Source organism: Stegostoma tigrinum, chromosome 33, assembly GCF_030684315.1.
Source record: "Stegostoma tigrinum isolate sSteTig4 chromosome 33, sSteTig4.hap1, whole genome shotgun sequence".
Classification (NCBI taxonomy): Eukaryota; Metazoa; Chordata; class Chondrichthyes; order Orectolobiformes; family Stegostomatidae; genus Stegostoma; species Stegostoma tigrinum.
In genome coordinates, this window is record NC_081386.1 from 18,019,015 (window position 1) to 18,037,846 (window position 18,832).

General features: G+C 46.3%; 1 protein-coding gene across 1 annotated transcript in view; it reads right to left on the bottom strand.

Annotated features, from left to right (window-relative positions):
- LOC125467094 (SHC-transforming protein 1-like) overlaps positions 1-15,030 on the bottom strand; it is a 138,108-nt gene extending 123,078 nt beyond the window's left edge. The window contains exon 1 of the mRNA XM_048562514.2: positions 14,964-15,030. The gene's annotated coding sequence lies outside the window, so the exon portion shown is untranslated. The remainder of the gene's footprint in view (positions 1-14,963) is intronic.
- Between the last annotated feature and the right edge of the window lie 3,802 nt (positions 15,031-18,832).

Below are 18,832 nucleotides of genomic sequence, written 5' to 3' on the forward strand. Positions count from 1 at the left end.
CGCCTGATGGTTGCAGTTCCTGGGCGTGTCGACACGCCTTCCTCCTCGCTTTCTGGACCGTCGTCCACTCCCCTGGGTCGCCTGTCGCCGCCTCCATCGACTCCGGGTTGTTGGCGGGGGAGCGGAGCCTGCAGGGGCGCTTTGCTGTTCTCGGGTCCATCCTGCGGGGCTGGGCCCTCCTGCACGACCTGGCCCTCCTGCACATTAGTGGGGTCCTTGCTGGGCCCTGGTGCCTTCCTCTCCTCCGGGGGGGCTGGCCCAGCATTGCCCCTGCCGGCGACCTGGGCATAGGTGGTCCCCCGCTGCGGGCATGCCCTATAGAGGTGGCCCGTTTCCCCGCAAAGGTTGCAGCTTTTCTCTTGTGGGCAATCCTTTGCAAGGTGTCCCTCCTCCCTGCAGTTCCTGCAGATGGTGGCTTTGCAGTCAGCCGCCACGTGACCTGACCTACCACAGGCATGGCAGACTTTAGGTTGCCCTGCATAGGTCAGGTAGCCCTTGCTCCCGCCGATCGCGAAGCTGGACGGTGGGTGTATGACGTTCCCGTCCGCGCCAATCCTCAGCGTCACCTTGACCTGCCTCTTACTGGTCCAGATGCCAAAGGTGTCCATGATGTCAGTTAGGCCCCCTTCCACCTTCACGTACCTTCCAAGGAAGGTCAGGACATCAACTGCTGGCACATGCGGGTTGTACATGTGTACAGTCACCATACGGCTCCTCTGCGCTGGCATCACAAACAGCGGGATAGCGGTCAATACAGAGAGGGGGCCCTCACCTCCTGTCTCCTTCAAAACCTTCAGGAAGCGCTCGCAAAGCTTGGCACTCCTGAAGGTTACATCGTATAAACCTCCTCCAGGGAAATCCTGCAGGCAGTAAATGTCCGCAGCAGCAAACCCGCAACAGTCCAACAGGACCCTCTTCACGAAACAACACATACGGACCAAATACTGAACTACAAGAGCAACCATCCCAACACCCACAAACGAAGCTGCATTAGAACATTATTCCAACAAGCCGCCGCACACTGCAGCACAGAGGAACCACGCAGAGCAGAGGAAAATCACCTCTACAGCGTATTTAAAAAGAATGGGTACCCTATGAACACAGTCTGCCGATTCCTCAGCAACAAACCCAAACAAACAGACAAAACGGGCCCAGAATCCATAACCACTCTCCCCTACATCAAAGACATTTCCGAAGTGACTGCCAGACTACTCAGACCTCTTGGCATCAGGGTAGCCCACAAACCCACCAACACACGAAAACAGCAACTAATGAACTTAAAAGACCCTATACATACAACAAACAAAACAAATGTCATCTACAAAATACCTTGCAAGAACTGTGACAAACACTACATTGGACAAACTGGCAGAAAGCTAGCCACCAGAATACATGAACATCAACGAGCCACAAAACGACATGACCCACTATCACTCGTATCCTTACATACAGATGAGGAAGGACACCACTTTGATTGGGACAACACATCCATCCTAGGACAAGCCAAACAGAGACACGCACGAGAATTCTTAGAAGTATGGCATTCCAACCAGAACTCCATCAACAAACACATTGATTTGGAGCCAATCTACCATCCACTGAGAAAAAGAACAGGAAATGACATCACCAATGCAGGAAATGACATCACCAACCCAATGAAACCTAACCAGATAAATAGAAAGCGGGACATAACACCAGTGCTTTGTCGGAGGCTCACTGTTGATGTTACCTAGAATGGTGATGAAACATCTGGGAACAAACCTCCCAGCTCAGTGACCAACTTACATCTGGAATAAAATAAAGACCCACTCTTCTGTGGACCGAGAGGAGGAGAACGCTGTGTTGGAGGTGGAAGGAAGATGTCGGGTTGGCTATGCACCCTTGCAACCGGTGGATCTTAATGCTGGCTTCGGCCTAACGCTGGTTCAGGGGAGAAGCCAACCTGCAACAATGGCTGCGGCAAGTGCTCATGCCCCAGGTCAGGGGGTCCGGAACACCATCCGCGTTTCCGTGAAGAAGGTGGATGAAGGTGTACCTGTGGACCGCACCTTCTTCGTGAAGAGGGTCCAGTTGGACTGTTGTGGGTTTGCTGCTGCGGACATTTACTGCCTGCAGGATTTCCCTGGAGGAGGTTTGTACGATGTAACCTTCAGGAGTGCCAAGCTTTGCGAGCGCTTCCTGAAGGTTTTGAAGGAGAAAGGAGGTGAGGGCCCCCTCTCTGTATTGACCGCTGTCCCGCTGTTTGTGATGCCAGTGCAGAGGAGCCGTATGGTGACTGTACACATGTACAACCCGCATGTGCCAGCAGTTGATGTCCTGACCTTCCTTGGAAGGTACGTGAAGGTGGAAGGAGACCTAACTGACATCATGGAACCCTTTGGCATCTGGACCAGTAAGAGGCAGGTCAAGGTGACGCTGAGGATGGGCTCGGACGGGAACATTGTACACCCACCGTTCAGCTTCGCGATCGGCGGGAGCAAGGGCTACCTGACCTACGCAGGGCAACCTAAAGTCTGCCATGCCTGTGGTAGGTAAGGTCACATGGCGGCCGACTGCAAAGCCACCATCTGCAGGGAGGAGGGACACCTTGCAAAGGATTGCCCACAAGAGAAAAGCTGCAACCTTTGTGGGGAAGTGGGCCACCTCTATAGGGCATGCCCGTGGCGGGGGACCACCTACGCTCAGGTCGCCGGCAGGGGCAATGCGGGGCCAGCCCCCCCGGAGGAGAGGAAGGCACCAGGGCCCTGCAAGGACACCCCTAGTGTGCAGGAGGGCCAGGTCGTGCAGGAGGGCCCAGCCACGCAGGATGGGCCCGAGGCCTCCAGGCTCCACTCGCCCCCGACAACCCGGGGTCAATGGAGGCGGTGACAGGCGACCCAGAGGAGTGGACGACGGTCCGGAAAGCGAGGAGGAAGGTGCGTCGGCGGGCCCAGGAACCGCAACCATCAGGCGGGAAGAGGCAGCTACAGGGGGGCTATAAGAGCTCCTCTGACGAGGGAGATTCGGAGAGGGCCCGCCCAAAGCAGAAGCTAAAGATCTCAATGGAGAAAGAAAGCAGCACCCCGTTTCCAGGTGACGAGAGGCGTCCTGAGGCTCCCTCCAACACCCAGTCACGTGCCGCTAGGGCCCTGGAGGGACCCCAGAACTTCCAGGCTGGAAGGAGGAAACAGCACGTCCCCAGCCTGACTCAGAGCCGGACCCTCCTGCCTCCGTACCCCCGACAGGGGGATGCCACCCGGAAGGCAGCACAGATGGTTTCCTGAGCCCGGAGAGCGTCCAGCAGTTAGCCCGAGCAACGGGCATGAAGGGACAGATGGAGGGGCTGGACCTTGGACTTGGGGAGGGTACTGCGGTCACTGCCCACAATGGGGGTACGAGTTGCGAGCATTAACGTGCGCAGCGTCAAGTCAACCACGAGATGTGTGTCCACGTTGGCCTACCTGACCACCATCAAGGCGGACCTCCTGTTTCTGCAGGAGTGCGGGATACCGCACCTCGGCAGGTACGGGAAATGGTCCGGCGCCTGGACCTGTGGGCCTTCGATCTGGTCGGGGGGGTAACGACTGTCGCTCCTCGGGCCTGGCTATTCTGCTGCGGGGGCACAACTTCACCATCTCTCAAGTTCAGGAGGTGGTGGGGTGCGCCTCCTAGTGGCTGACATCACCTACAGGAACGCTCCCCTGAGGCTAATCAACGTGTACACCCCAGCGGTACGGAGTGAGCGGTTGGCCGTCCTGCAGTGGCTTCCATCCCTGCTGGCTACGTCCAGGCCGGTCATCCTAGGCGGAGACTTCAACTGCATCATCGATGCAGATGGAAGATCCGGCGTGGGGACAGCGGGTGGGGGGAGTCAACTGGACGTCACGTCCAGATTCCTGATGGGCACGGTGAAGGACGCCAAGCTGCTCGACGTCTTCAGCACCCCTGCAGACGGAGCGCAGCAGAGGCACACCTGGTCGTGGCCAGACGGGTCTATTTGCTCAACAATAGACTTTCTGTTTGTGTCACGGGCGTTCTCGGTCAGGTCCACCGGCGTCGAGCCGGTGTTCTTCTCTGACCACTGCCTCTGACCACTGCCTCCTGCTGGCCGACTGTCACTTACAGGACGACCAGCCGGCCGGCAAGGGGACGTGGAAGCTCAACACGACTCTGTTGACCCCAGAGAACGTCGAGGAGCTTAAGAGGGAGTACGCGGTTGGAGAACCGTGAAACCCCTCTTTGAGTCTCCGGGCGACTGGTGGGAGACGGTGAAGGAGAACGTCAAGAGGTTCTTTGTCCTCAAGGGTGTTCGGAAGGCGAGAGAGAGGTGGGGAAAGCTGTCGCGACTCCAGAAAAGGGTGCAGAACCTGCTCCTTCTGCAGTTGATGGGGGTCGATGTCACGGAGGACCTCCGCGAGGTGAGGGGCCAGCAAGCCTCGCTCTTTGCCGCGGAGGCCTCCAGGATAATCTTCCGGTCCAGGGTCCGCTCCGTGGAGCAGGACGAGACGTGCTCGCGTTTCTTCTTTCAGAAGGTGCACAAAGAGAGCTCTGTGCTTAGCCGGCTGAAGGAGGGCAACGGCTCGGTGACGTCGTCTCGGCCCGACATTTTGAGGTCAGCAGATCCTTCTATGCCGGACTGCACGACACGAAGCCCACGGACAGCACGGCCTCCGAGTCGTTCCTGTCGTCTATCACGGAGGTCTTAGACAACGGCACGAGGGAGTGGCTGGACCGGCCGATATCCCTGGACGAGCTGACCAGAGCCCTCAAGTCCTTGCAGAGGAATAGGACTCCCGGAAGCGACGGCTTACCGGTCGAGCTGTATTCCGCTCTGTGGGACCTGGTTGGCCAGGGCCTGCTGGAGGTGTACGATAGTGCGCTTCGGGCAGGGGAAATGTGCAAGTCCATGAGGAAGGGCATCATCATCCTCATTTACAAGAGGAAGGGGGAGAGGGAAGAAATTAAGAATTGGCGTCCCATTTCACTATTGAACATGGACTACAAAATCCTGGCCAAGGTCATAGCCAACCGGGTCAGGTCTGTCCTGGAGTCGGTGATTCACCCTGACCAAACCTGTGCTATGCCGGGCAGGACGATTGCTGAGAGCCTCGCGCTCATCAGAGATATGATCGCCTACGTACAGGACAGGCGGGTGGACACCTGCCTCGTCAGCCTGGACCAGGAGAAGGCCTTCGACAGGGTCTCTCATGCTGACATGAAGGACGTCCTCTCCAAATTGGGGTTCGGGGAGGGCATCCGCAATTGGATCCGGCTGCTCTACACCAACATCGTTAGCGCAGTCTCGATCATCAGGTGGGAATCGGACAGTTTTCCTGTCAGATCTGGAGTCAGGCAGGTCTGCCCGCTCTCTCCTGCCTTGTTCGTGTGCTGTGTGGAGCCCTTCGCCGCATCCATCAGGAAGGACGTGAGCCTGAAGGGCGTGACTATCCCAGGCAGCGGAGGCCTTCAGGTCAAGACCTCCCTGTACATGGACGATGTTGCCGTTGTCTGCACCGATCATCAGTCGGTGAGTAGGCTGTTGGACATCTGTGGCCAGTTTGAACTGGCCTCGGGTGCCAAAGTCAATAGGGGTTAGAGCGAGGTCATGTTCTTCGGGAACTGGGACGACCGCTCCTTCATCCCCTTCACCGTCAGGACAGACTACCTGAAGGTGCTGGGTATTTGGTTCGGTGGAGCTGGGGCGTGCAGTAAGACTTGTGAGGATCGTATCACCAAACTGAAGCAGAAGCTGGGCAGGTGGACGCTCCAGTCCCTTTCCATCGCGGGTAAGAACCTGTTGTCAGGTGCGAGGTGCTTTCGGTACTGTTGTCTGTGGCGCAGGCCTGGCCCATTCCCTGGACCTGCGCCGCTGCGGTCACCCGGGCCATCTTCCACTTCATTTGGGGGTCGAGGCTGGACCGGGTCCGCAGGGACACCATGTACAAAGACCTGGAAAGTGGGGGAAAGGGCGTACCGAACGCCACCCTCACCCTGACGGCTACCTTTGTGTGCGGCTGCATCAAGCTGTGCGTAGATCCTCAGTACGCAAACACCAAGTGTCACTACTTACTGAGGTTCTACCTGTCCCCTGTGTTGCGAAGCATGGGCCTGGCCTCGTTGCCGCGGAACGCTCCGAGTAGTTGAACCGTTCCGTATCACCTGTCCTTCGTGGAGAAATTTTTGAAGGGAAACACCTTTGAGCACAAGGCCATCAGGCAGTGGTCAGCACGTAGTATCCTCAAGGCCCTTCCGGAAAAGGAGAGGGTGGATCCCGTAGTGTGGTTCCCCATGCAGACTGCCAAAGTCGTTTGCCAGAATGCCTCATCGCCAGAACTTTCAAACGAGCACAAGGACATTGCTTGGATGGCGGTGAGAGGGGCTCTGCCAGTGAGATCCTTTATGCATGCCCGGAATCCCTGCGCCACCGCACACTGCCCTCGAGGTGGCTGCGGGGGGGGACGAGACTGTCGATCACCTCCTTCTGGAGTGTGCCTATGCGCAGGAGGTCTGGGCAGGGATGCAGTGGTATTTGTCGAGGTTCATCCCGAGCAGCTCCGTGACATGGGACTCCGTGCTCTACGGGCTGTTTCCCGGGACGCACACCGAGACCATCATCAACTGTGCCTGGAGGACCATCAATGCGGTGAAAGACGCTCTTTGGTCTGCCCGCAACTTGCTGGTCTGCCAGCTGAAAGAACTGACCCCGACCGAGTGTTGCAGACTGGCGCACTCCAAGGTCCAGGACTATGTGCTGAGGGACGCGCTAAAGCTTGGGGCAGCCGCCGCCAAGGCGCGGTGGGGAAAGTCCACGATATGAAACCCCTCGTCCAGAATAGCAAAAAGGGCGCTATCTGGTAACTGGGCCCAGCTGGCGCCTTCCCCAACTGGTCAGGGGGCCAACTGGGACTGTGCGGGGAGACGACTGCCGGGGTATTTTCTTTGCTTTGTTTTTTTCCTTCTAGTTGGTGTACGTACCCCCTGGGTAACCCGGAGCGGCTTGTATGACTGGGTAGGTGTATAAATATGTTTTATTTTTTGTACATCTTACGAATAAAGTATATTTTTTCAAATAAAAACCAAGGTGACGAAACGTCTGAAAACTAACCTTCCAGCTCAGCGAGCAAACTCACATCCAGAACCTCAACCTGAGCTGCAAATCTTCTCAAAATTCGCTTTAAAGAAAGCTATATCTAGAAAACAATTTAGTTAAGGTCCTATTAAAAATGGCAAAAAGAACGATTCAACTCTTTTTTTTTTCCCCTCATCAATATCCTTTACTGGCACACAATCCAAGTGAAGTATCATCTTTTTCTTTGCCTTGAAACTTTCTACTCAACTGACAAGATTACAAACAGTTCCTTCTGGTAACTTTCTGCCCCTTTACTGGATGTGATTCTGTTCATCTGTCCCCAAGTCACACAGGTTTACGGCTAACTCATTGACGTTTTAGACTTAATTCTACAGAAAAAGAAAAATCAGAAGAACTGATCATTTCTTTCCACCTCTGATGGCCTGGAGAGTGCCACAACAAAAAAAAATATCCTTTTGCAAGAATGGATCTTCTGACTTGCAACCTGCTTCTCTCCAACTGAACCAGCTCTGTCTCTGGTTCAGTGTCTTTCTCTGGGTCATAAATGTTCAAGTCCACAATAAGCAGCAATAATATCACCAGGAAGTTTCTTGAGTCGTTTAGCTCAAGTCACATGATTTCTGTCCCTAGCTCACTTTTCGAAATACCTTTCTGACCTTCACAGCACTGAAAATCAAAAATCCATTTACATCTACTTTAGAATCCAAGCTTCCAAACGAAAATAATAACATATTACAAACCTTCAGTGGATTATTGATATTTTTCCTCTGATCAACATTGAACTGGAGGTGGACCATACCACTTACTGTAATTCACCTGAATGGAGATACCTCCTTCTTCTGAAATTATATTACAAATTCAAGCTGGTGGGCAGGAGTCCACTGACTTCAGCATCTGAGTTCATCAGTACGATCTCAACATATGAGCCGGTGCTTTCTCAGCATATGAGCCACTTGCTCAGCATTGTGAATTTTTAACATTCACAGGCTCCTCTCTGGAACTTCAAACTTGAGATTCCTCACATCTCATCCTCTTCTTCCATTGAATGCTTACCTTTGTGCACACAGTTGAAGGCAATATCTAGGTGTCATGTACTTTCTAAGGCCTTGGCAAAATTGCTTTATTCTTCCAGTGTATATCTGGCAACTTCTCTAGACATTGAAGGTAATGTTGTTACTTTCTCATTGTCCTCAATGTTATTTTGTTTCCATTTATTGTACTATAAGTGGCTTATTGACTAAAACCACAGAACCAAAAATCATTGGTAGCATAAACCTATTCTTCAAAAGTACAAGGGGTTACAAATAAAATAAAAAACTTTCAGAAATGGGATCTAATATATCCATTATCTATGATAATCTGCAGTGTTTCTGAACAAAGAAAGATGTTTCATTTCTACTGTATGACCATATGGATAAATATCACAGAACTGTTTCAAATATCTAATTCCAGAATAACTCTCATGACTTACTGATTTCACAGGGATCGGTTCCACAGTTAGCAGAATGAGATGCTGAGTTAGCCGTGATGGGATTTTTGTTAATTCCCTGTCTCAGATATTTGCTTTTATCACATTCAAGAGGAAAGTGACTGAGCAAAGGGCAGTCCACATTCATTCGCAACAATACAGCTGCATGCAGCATACCGTATCAGATCAGGAAATTGTGTGGGACTGTTTTTATTTGCGAAATAAGGGACATCAAGCTGTTCTAAAAGCACAGGAAATAATTTATAAGTTCCTTCAGAAACCCTGCAAACTGTAAAAATATAGGTTTTGCCAAAATAAATCCAATGTAATTCATACATGTTGTAAAAAAATATATATATCAGGCTTTGCCATCAGTTGTGAGTCCTTTTTATCAAATCTGTTTTCCAAATTTTTCAAATACTGCAGCTGAGAAAACACCTCAGCTTTCTGGAATACGTATTCTTCAGATTTTCTAAATGGCCCAGTTGATTATTTTGCTGCTTACAATGGATTGTATTCCGTTTACCAGGATGTGACTAATGGGGTTCCCCTGGGCTCCATACCAGAGGCCTCAGCCTCAGAATTAGAAGGAGGAATAAAAGGTTACATGTGTAAGTGAACTGATAATAAGTCAGAAGGACAAACTGTGACAAAGGTGGGGCACATTGAAATCGTGCACTTTGGACATAATGAATGCTAGATTTTCCAGCTGGCAAAAGAAAATAGTAACTCTGGAAAAATACATTTGTAGATCAAAATATAGAAATAAATAAGGCTTGCACTTATCGCTGTGAAAGTAAGATGATGAAATGTAGGAACAGAAGTAGGTCATTTGGTCCATCACATCTGCTCTGCTATTCAATAAGATCTAGGCTAATTCGACAATCCTCAACTCTTCTTTCCTGTCTTTTCCCGTGACCCTGATTCCTTTACTGACTAGAAATCGGTTGACCTCAGCTTTGATTAAACTTAGTCACCCATCCTTGTCAGCCTTCTATAGTAAAGGATTCCACATTCACCATCCTCTGAGAAAATCGTCACAACGTGCAATCATTCATGTAGCAGCAGCCATTGATGCATAACTCAAGCTCCCACTGCACCATAGGTCATGACGGGGTCATCGGTTTTATGTTGATTGAAGGATAAATATTGGTCAGGTCACCTCAGATAACTGCGGTTCTGCTGCAAAGTAATGTCTTGGCATCTTTTATGTTCCCCAGAGCGAGCAGATTGGGACTTTGTTTAATGTTTCGTCCAAAAGATGGGACCTTCAACGCTGCAGCACTCCCTTAGCCCTACAGCTAAGTGTCTGCCTTGTCTTTTACCCCAAAATTGGAATGAAAATTTAATCCAGAACCCAGCGACTTTGAGAATGCTAACAACAGATCCACAGCTGCTACACAAAGCAAATGACTGGAGCTTAATGGACAGGAGCAATTTTTTAAAAAGACATCTAATGGAATGATTTGCCTTTATCCAAACTGGTCAGAATAAAAAGAGGTGAAAAATTAAGTTATGTTCGGGTTAGTGCAGTTGGCTCCAGCATTGAACCTGATGAAGGATACATTGACCTTGTGATTCTGAGCATGCGAGGATTAAAAGTGAAAATGGGTTGCAGAGATTAGGGCTTGTCTTTGCTTGAGTATATGAGAGTGATCTAACAGAGAGTGAATGGAGTTTCCTCTGGCAAGAAGTCCAGCACAGAGAGGATCTAAAATTAGAACAGGGCTGTTCTGGAGTGATATCAAGAAGCACTTTACTGTACAAAGTGAAAATCGGGAACCTCCCTTCCCTATAAAGCTGCTGAGTCAAGCTCAGTTGAAAATGTTACAAATGATTTTTGTAAGACGAAAACAAGAATCGCTTCTATCTAAATATTGGGAAGACCAAAGTCTTTCACCCCCAACACAACCTCTGTTCTTTCGCAACTGTTCCAGTCTCTCTCCATGGAGCTGCTTGAGGCTGAACCAGACTGATTTGTAGCCTTGACCTACAGTTGAGCTCCTGACTACATGTTTGCACCATACTTAACGTTGCCGGTTTCCACCTCTGTAACATTGCTCAACTCCAACCCTACCTCAACTCACCATCTATTGGAACTGCCATACATTTCTTTGACGCTACTAGATCTGAACATTCCGACTTAGTCCAGTCGGCCTCCCATTTCCCAGATAGCTATCTAAAACTGTGCTGTTCATGTCAACACTCACACCATTCACCCTCACAAATATGCTTGTGACCAACATTGGCTCCCTGGATAGCACCTGGATTTATATTTCTTATTCTTCTTTCAAAGCCCTTCCACCACCCCCACCCATCTCACCAATCTTTTTCATCTTCTAAAGTACTAAAACTTCTCTGATTCTTGATTCTTAGTCATCTCAGAATTTAAAGGTAATGGCATCTGTTATTCATTTTGGAGGATGACGTCTACTCAGGGTCATGAGACTTTTTCCTGTATGTGACTGGACAGGATGATTCTCCACCCAGAGATACTTGGGTAGAGAGGACAGGCTGTCCCATTACGTAGTGGGATCTGGAGTATAGAATTTCCACCCTGCTCTTTATTTCTCTGCCATTGCCCTGCATCAACATTAAGGTGTTGTGAGCAATGATCTACATAGCTTGATGAGCAAGTTGTTGTCATTTTGGACAATTGTAACAAGCTTCCTCACAGTCATTAATATTAAGACTATTTGAGAATTGAGAAAACAAGACCTGGTATGAGGAGATAATTTTCTACCATTCATACAGGGCCAAGTCCATCAAAATGGATTTTGTGCCAGTTTTGACTGAATGCTTGTGAATCTGGCTTCGAGCAAACATTACTATTTGTTCAATGGTTCTCCCATTGAATCTGAAGGATGCAGAAAAAGAATTATTGATGCAAATAATATCTCTTATATATTGCTGAGCCTCCTTGGGCAACATCTTCTAAACTCCAATCCCTAACACCTAAAACGGCAGAGGTAGTAGTCACACAGGAACACACTGTATGCAGGTTTCCCTTCAACTCACTCTCACACTTTCCTGACTTGGAAATCCCCATTTCTTCACTGTCACTGAGTCAAATTTCTGGAACTCCCTCCAAAACAGCATTCCAAATGTTTCTTCATGCCAAGAACTGCAGCAGTTCGAAAACACAACTTACCACCACCTTTTCCAGGGCAATTAAGGGTGGACAATAAACGCTGGCCCAGCCATTGATACCTGTATCCCTTGAATGAATAAAACAAATGACATACAGCCGAGATCTCATTGCAATACAGGAGTGTGTTGTCTTCAACATAATATTATAATTGCTTTGTGAAGATAGGACTCATTGCTGGCTTCATTGAATATTTAGCTGCCTAGGCCCTAAACTCAGGAATTCCCTCCCTAGATCATTCCTTTCCCAGTTTTTCTTTAAGATCTATCTCACAGTCTAACTCTTTGACCAATTTCTAACACATTCTTAAGCCACTTTGTATCAAACGTTCTTTGATAATGGTCCTATTAAAAACGTTGAAAGTTCTAATATATTAAAAGGCTCTATATAATTACAGAGATAACAACGTGTGGAGCTGGATGAACACAGCAGGCCAAGAGCATCTTAGGAGCACAAAAGCTGACGTTTCGGGCCTAGACCCTTCATCTGATGAAGGGTCGAGGCCCGAAACGTCAGCTTTTGTGCTCCTAAGATGCTGCTTGGCCTGCTGTGTTCATCCAGCTCCACACTTTGTTATCTCAGATTCTCCAGCATCTGCAGTTCCCATTATCTCCTATATAATTACAAGCTGTTGTTGTTACTGGCATTTATGCTCCAAGTGGTCTTTTTACATAGCTTTTCACATAATTCTGCCAGCAAACTATTTTATTCCTTTCTTCCACGTATGCTAATCTGGGCTCCATTTAAATGCATCCATGCTATTCACCCCAACTATCCTTGTGGTGGCAAGTTCCAAATTCCAATCTCTTATTATTTGCTGTCCCATTTACTGATAATAAAAGCATTAATTCAACTAACAATCTATCTTTTACAAAATACAACAATATGTCAAGTAGCTCTGATTTTATATGTGGCTTGCATTGAGAAGGAAGAGGAAAGCCAGTTAGAGGAGATTTTAATAGCTTTGAAAACACACCTTGCATCCCATAGTAACAGTACTTAAGGACAGTGAGTTTTCAAAATCAGAGCTTGGGGGGAGAGAAAGAGACTATTGATCAGAATACGGCCACACTGCTACATCTCGCTGAATTTGGACTGTTGAGAAAGTTCCAATTTTCTAGACATTGCAAGGACAGAATAAGTGTATGCATGTCACTGTTTCTGATTACATTTGATTCATGTTAACTATCAAATGCTTGTAATAGCCACAGTACATGTTGATATATTGGCTGAAGAAGCAATGAGACACTAAGACAGATTGCCTGAACTTCCCATATGACATGTTCCATCCCGTCAGAGATTGCATTATCTTGTTATAGAAGATTCTACCACAAGGGCCTGTTTACTGAGAAAAAAGAAACCTACTCTGAATCAAACCATCAATATGTACAGAAACTCTGAAATAGTCAACCGTCAGCGAGGGGTTGATAAATGTGAAAACAGATATTGGCATTATCCTGAAAGACATTCCTGGCTGAGCAAGAACAGCATATTGGAAAAAAATGGTAAGAAATATTTGTAGAAAAGCCAGCAAAAAGACCAAGGCTCGAGAGCAGTATATAAATACCAGGAAGAATATCACAAAAGGTAAAAGGTGAGTATACCCAGCACAAGGAATGCAATGGTCTATCTAAATGAGGCTGAATTACTTTGCATGCAAGTGTTTAGCAAGAAAGAAACAAAGCAAGACTAGAAATATGGCTGCTGGGGAACTTCCATTTGATGATTCAGAAATATTATTTTACACATTCCATTTGGAGCTTAGTTTACAGTTCTCTGGCAGCGTGTATCAGCGTACATACCTGATCCCAGTGATATCTATGAACTAAGAGATAAGATGGACTACTTATTTTCGAAGTCAATTGTTGGCGCAACGTAACTGGTTGTGCCGTTCCTGATCTGGAAATATTCGATGCTTACTGTGAAGGTCTGACTTTCTGATCATGCACATGGCCTTGCCAGAGTCAAAATGTTCATCCCACAAACACAGGACAATTTCCCCTCCTGTTACTTGAAACTCCCTGTAGGAATGTGTCCAAGGAGTCTAAGCCCTGGGACAACATAAAAGTGCTCTGTTCCACTCTGCTGGTCAAGGTGATGGACTGGGAGTCAATATCAATCAATCATTGTGAACAGGATGAAGGTGAATGGGGCTTAGCGTGTGTTGCAATATGTTCAACTCAGTTCTAGATAAATTCATCACCTAAGTGGTTATTGGATAAGATAGTTGAGAAAGTTCCAATTTTCTAGGCATTGCAAGTACAGAATAAGTGTATGCATGTCACTGTTTCTGATTACATATGATTCATATTAACTATCAAGTGCTTGTATTAGCCACAGTACATGTTGATATATTGGCTGAAGGAGCAATGAGACACTAAGATAGACTGCTGTGACTTCCCACATGACATGTTCCATATCTCAATTACATTGTTGAAAGAAAGTTCCTCGAATAACATCATTAAAAACAAACAAAGTAGGGCAGCACTTTAACTGTAGCTGGAGGCAAGCTTCAAATAATCAGGAACGTAAAAGCACTATAAACACCTCACTGAGTAAACACAAAAGACCAAGCAAAAATGAGGGACTGAATCCCTCTATGGCAGGAATGGACAGAAATGGACTGCAGAACTTGGCCATATCCCCATCTCAGTGGAGGTAGAGATGGAACAGCAGTTTATGGCTCTATCTGCATTTAGTGAGTTGAAATAATAATGCATATTTCATGTGTCAAATCTGATGCAAAAGTAATTAACAAACACAGAGCCAAATTCAGAGATCTGTTGCTAGCTTTTCTCTGGCTTGAATGCCCAAGTGGACTGGAAGCAAATACAGTTCTCCTTAGATTTTAATGTATCACACCTTTAATTATGAGCAGTAACCATATTCCTTTCATACTCAGTATTGGCACCACTTTGTCAATCTTGGTATTACTTTGGTTGAAATTAAAGAATTCTTAAATGTACTTGATATGAAGAAACTGAGCTAAAAGGAGGATAATGGGCAGTTTCATTTTCCAATTGAACTAGTCTAAGTGAAGCCAGTAATTCTTCATTTACATTAGCAAATCAGAGCTACAAGTGTGGCAGGATCTGGAAGAGAAGGTAAAAGAAGCATGAAGTGGAAGTGCCAGTTTCAGAATGCTGCCAGAGAACAACTGATGAAGCTATTAGCTTGAAAAAAATATACTCAATCTCTTCCAATCAAGTACATTAATTGACAAAAGTCAAATGCTCAGGTTACAGCTTGGATTCTTTTTAAAGATAACTTCTACTTACACGCAAAATGATTTCTCTTCAATGTTCAGTAAGACCAAACAACTGCAGCACACAACCCATCAGAGACGAAAGGGGAACTTGGTGTTAAATAGCTATACAGTGTGTTATAAGCAGAAAAAAAGGAGGAAGTAATGGGAGCATTATCTAGAAATGTATTTTAAAACTATTACAGTTTCTTTTTTATTACTAGGTTATATTGCCCTGCACAGCCACTTATTAATATGAAGTGTTAGCTATCTATTAACAATACTAAAAATATGAATAGCATTTGACTATTGACCAAGGAAATATTTTGTTGTAAAACAGTAAAGTTATAATGAACTCTTATGGAACAAGTCTAAATATTCCTGTTGGAAGTCCAACCATTGTCTAGAGATTATGTACCATTGGTAGAATGATTTTGAACTCAACCCCTTGCATTTAGTCTATATTTAATATGCTTGGCATAATGCAATTTTGAGGATGAAGGTTTTCTCCGCAAAGATTTATCACAATTTCTAGTGTACAGTCAAACTGCCCCCTCCCCCCATAGAATCATAGAATCCCTACAGTATGGAAACAGGGCCTTCAGCCCAACAAGTTCACACCGACCCTCAGAGCATCCCACCTAGACCCATCCCCACACACCCCATGAAATCTACACAGCCCTGAACACTGTAAGTAATTTAGCATGGCCAATCCACCTATGCTGCACATCTTTGGACTGTGGGAAGAAACCGGTGCGCCCGAAGGAAACCCACGCAGACACAAGGAGAATGTGCAAACTCCACACAGACAGTTGCCCATCTGCTGACATTTCTGATAGGATTCCTCCTCTCTCTGTTATTTTATCAAGGCAAAAATGGATGAAGCAAGATGCACTGCAGTAATTCACCAAATTTTCTTGATCACATCATTCAAACCTAGCACCAATTCCATCTAGGAGGACAACAGATACTTGGGAACACAATCACCTTCAAGTTGCCCTCCAAGCCACTGACCAACCTGACTTGAAAATATATCAATGTTCCTTGGCCCATAGCCGGGTCAAAATCCTGGAATTCCTTTCCTAAGAGCATTGTGGGTTTTCCTATGGCTCACCATCCACCTTCTCAAGGAGAACTACATATAGGCAATAAATATTGGTCCAGCGGTGATGCACATGTCCCATGAGTGAATCAAAATGAGGCTCAGTTGCAGAGACTGATTTCCTTTCCCTAATTATGTTGAGACAGCCAAGTGATGTACTAATGTCTGTTAGGAAATCATCCCTTGTACCTTGGCCTATTGCCAAAGTAGTTGATCCATAATTGCCTTCTGAAGTGGCCTATCCTATTATAACACCAATAATTCACGAATAAGGACCTGCACTTTCTTTATCCATCTTCCTATGCTACTCAAGAGGCCCGAAACGTCAGCTTTCCTGCTCCTCTGATGCTGTTTGGCCTGCTGTGTTCATCCAGCTCTACTCCTTGTTAATCTCAGATTCTCCAGCATCTGCAGTTCCTACTATCTCTGGGGAAAGTAATACCAGCTTTTGTATAATTGATCACTTTCTCAGAATGGATTTCTGAAAATTCTATAAACTAGAATTTGTCTGTTTAGAATGTTTCAGGAAAGTCATCTTTGTATACTGCTCTTCATTAAGGGGCATAAAGTTGAGAGATTTGCTTGAAGATGATCTGTAGACAGTATCTTGGTACAACTCTATCAGTGGTAGCCAGGTTCAGTGCCACAACTCTGCACGAGACATATCAAAACATTATCTACGCTGCTGCATGATTGACCATCTTGCTGTTTTGAGGGCCCAAATGTTTGAGCAAATGGTAAAAGAAAACACCCATCTGCAGCTGAGCACTCGGCATTGTGTGTTGGAAATCTTGTCTCACTAATTTGATTGAGTTTTTTGAAGTAGTGAAGAGGATTAGTGAGGGCAGAGCATTGGATGTGATCTATATAGACTTCAGCAAGGCGTTCAACAAGGTTCGTCATGGTAGACTTGTTGGCAAGATCAGATCACATTAAAGAGAAGGAGAACTAGCCATTTGGGTACAGAACAGGCTCAAAGGTAGAAGCCAGAGGGTAGGTGGCAGAGGGTTGTTTTTCAGACTGGAGGCCTGTGACCAGCAGTGTGCCACAGGGGTCGGTGCTGTGTCCATTGCTTTTCATCATTAATATAAATGATTTAGTGGTGAACATAGAAGCGATGGTTAGTAAGTTTGTAGATGACACCAAAATTGGAGGTGTAGTGGACAGCAAAGGAGGTTACCTCAGAATACAATGGGATCTTGATCAGATGGGCCAATGGTCCAATGAGTAAAAATAGAGTTTAATTTGGATAAATGTGAGGTGCTGCATTTTGAAAGGCAAATCAGGTTAGGTATTGCTGAACAAAGAGAGCTTGGAGTGCAGATTCATTGTTGTTTGAAAGTGGAGTCATGGGTAGATAGCGAAGAGCCTTTATTGGTCAGTGCATTGAGTATAGGTGTTGGGAGGTCATGTTGTGGCTGTATGGACATTGGTTCGGCCACTTTTGGAGTATTGTATGCATTTCTCCTGTTATAGGAAGGATGTTGTGAAACTTGAAAGCATTCAGAAAATATTTATGAGGATGTTGCCAGGGTTCGAGGATTTGAGCGAAAGGGAGACCATGAATAGGCTGGGACTATTTTCCATGGAGCATTGGAGGCTGAGGAGTTACCTTATAAAGGTGCATAAAATTATGAGGGGCATGGATAGGGTAAATAGACAAGATATTTTCCCTGGGGTTGGAGTGTTCAAAACTAGAGGGCATATTTTTAAGATGAGAGGGGAAAGATATAAAAGGGACCTAAGGGGCAACTTTTTCATGCAGAGGGTGGTGCATGTGTGAAATGAGCTGCCACAGGAAGTGGTGGAGGCTGGTACAGTTACAAAATTTAAAAGGCACATAGATGGTTATCTGAATAAGAAGGGTCTGGAGGGATATTGGCCAAATGCTGGCAAATGGGACTAGATCTATATAGGATATCTGGTTGGCATGGACAAGTTGGACAAAATGTGCTATGACTCTAATACATTGACAACCAAGTTGAAGATCTAGGATTGAAATACACTTCCTGAAACAGCAGTACAAGCAGATTAAATGGTAAATTTCTAGAGGGAATGGGATTACATGTGAAAGAAAAGATTTGCAGGGCTGTTGGGGAACTATGGGACAAGTGAGATTAATTGGATTCCTTTTTCAAAGAGCTAACATAGATCTGATGGGTTGAGTATCCATCTTCTCTGCTAAAGGATTCGATGAAAACACCAAGGGTTACTAATAATCTAGGAGTGTTGTGTTTCAGAGTATTAATGATGAATCCCTCAGCTATTGCTGGGCACAGTCCAAGAGAAAATCATATAGGAATAAAAATAATTCTAAGTTTTATTTATTTTCAATGAACAATTTTTTGTTGGTTGTTAAAAACAAGGAAGATGCTAGAAGGTGCTGTTTAAGCGAATCTCAATAATCACACAATTTGGTAAGGAAGAGTTCGTGTTTCAATGGATGCAGGAAGGTCACATGAAGTGCGAATCAGTCATGTGACCAATTATCAGACCGTGTGCTAAAGCAGTCAGAGGTGAGTCACATGATGAAATATACACAACCAGAGCTGGCAACTTTTCCACAAAAGCAATACTACAGGCAAAAATAACGATGTAGCAGATATTCAGAGGAGATCTTCAGCTAAAGGCTATATCAAACAATGCTCAAGTAGTGAGTATGCAATGATCCAACTTTGCTCTCTGCAGCAACTCAACTATTACAGATACCAAGCCTTCCAACTGCTTCTTGGCAAAATAAAAGAAAAAAAAGACAAATGTAGAAATTGCAAGGAAAGCTCAGCAGGTCTGGCAGCATCTGT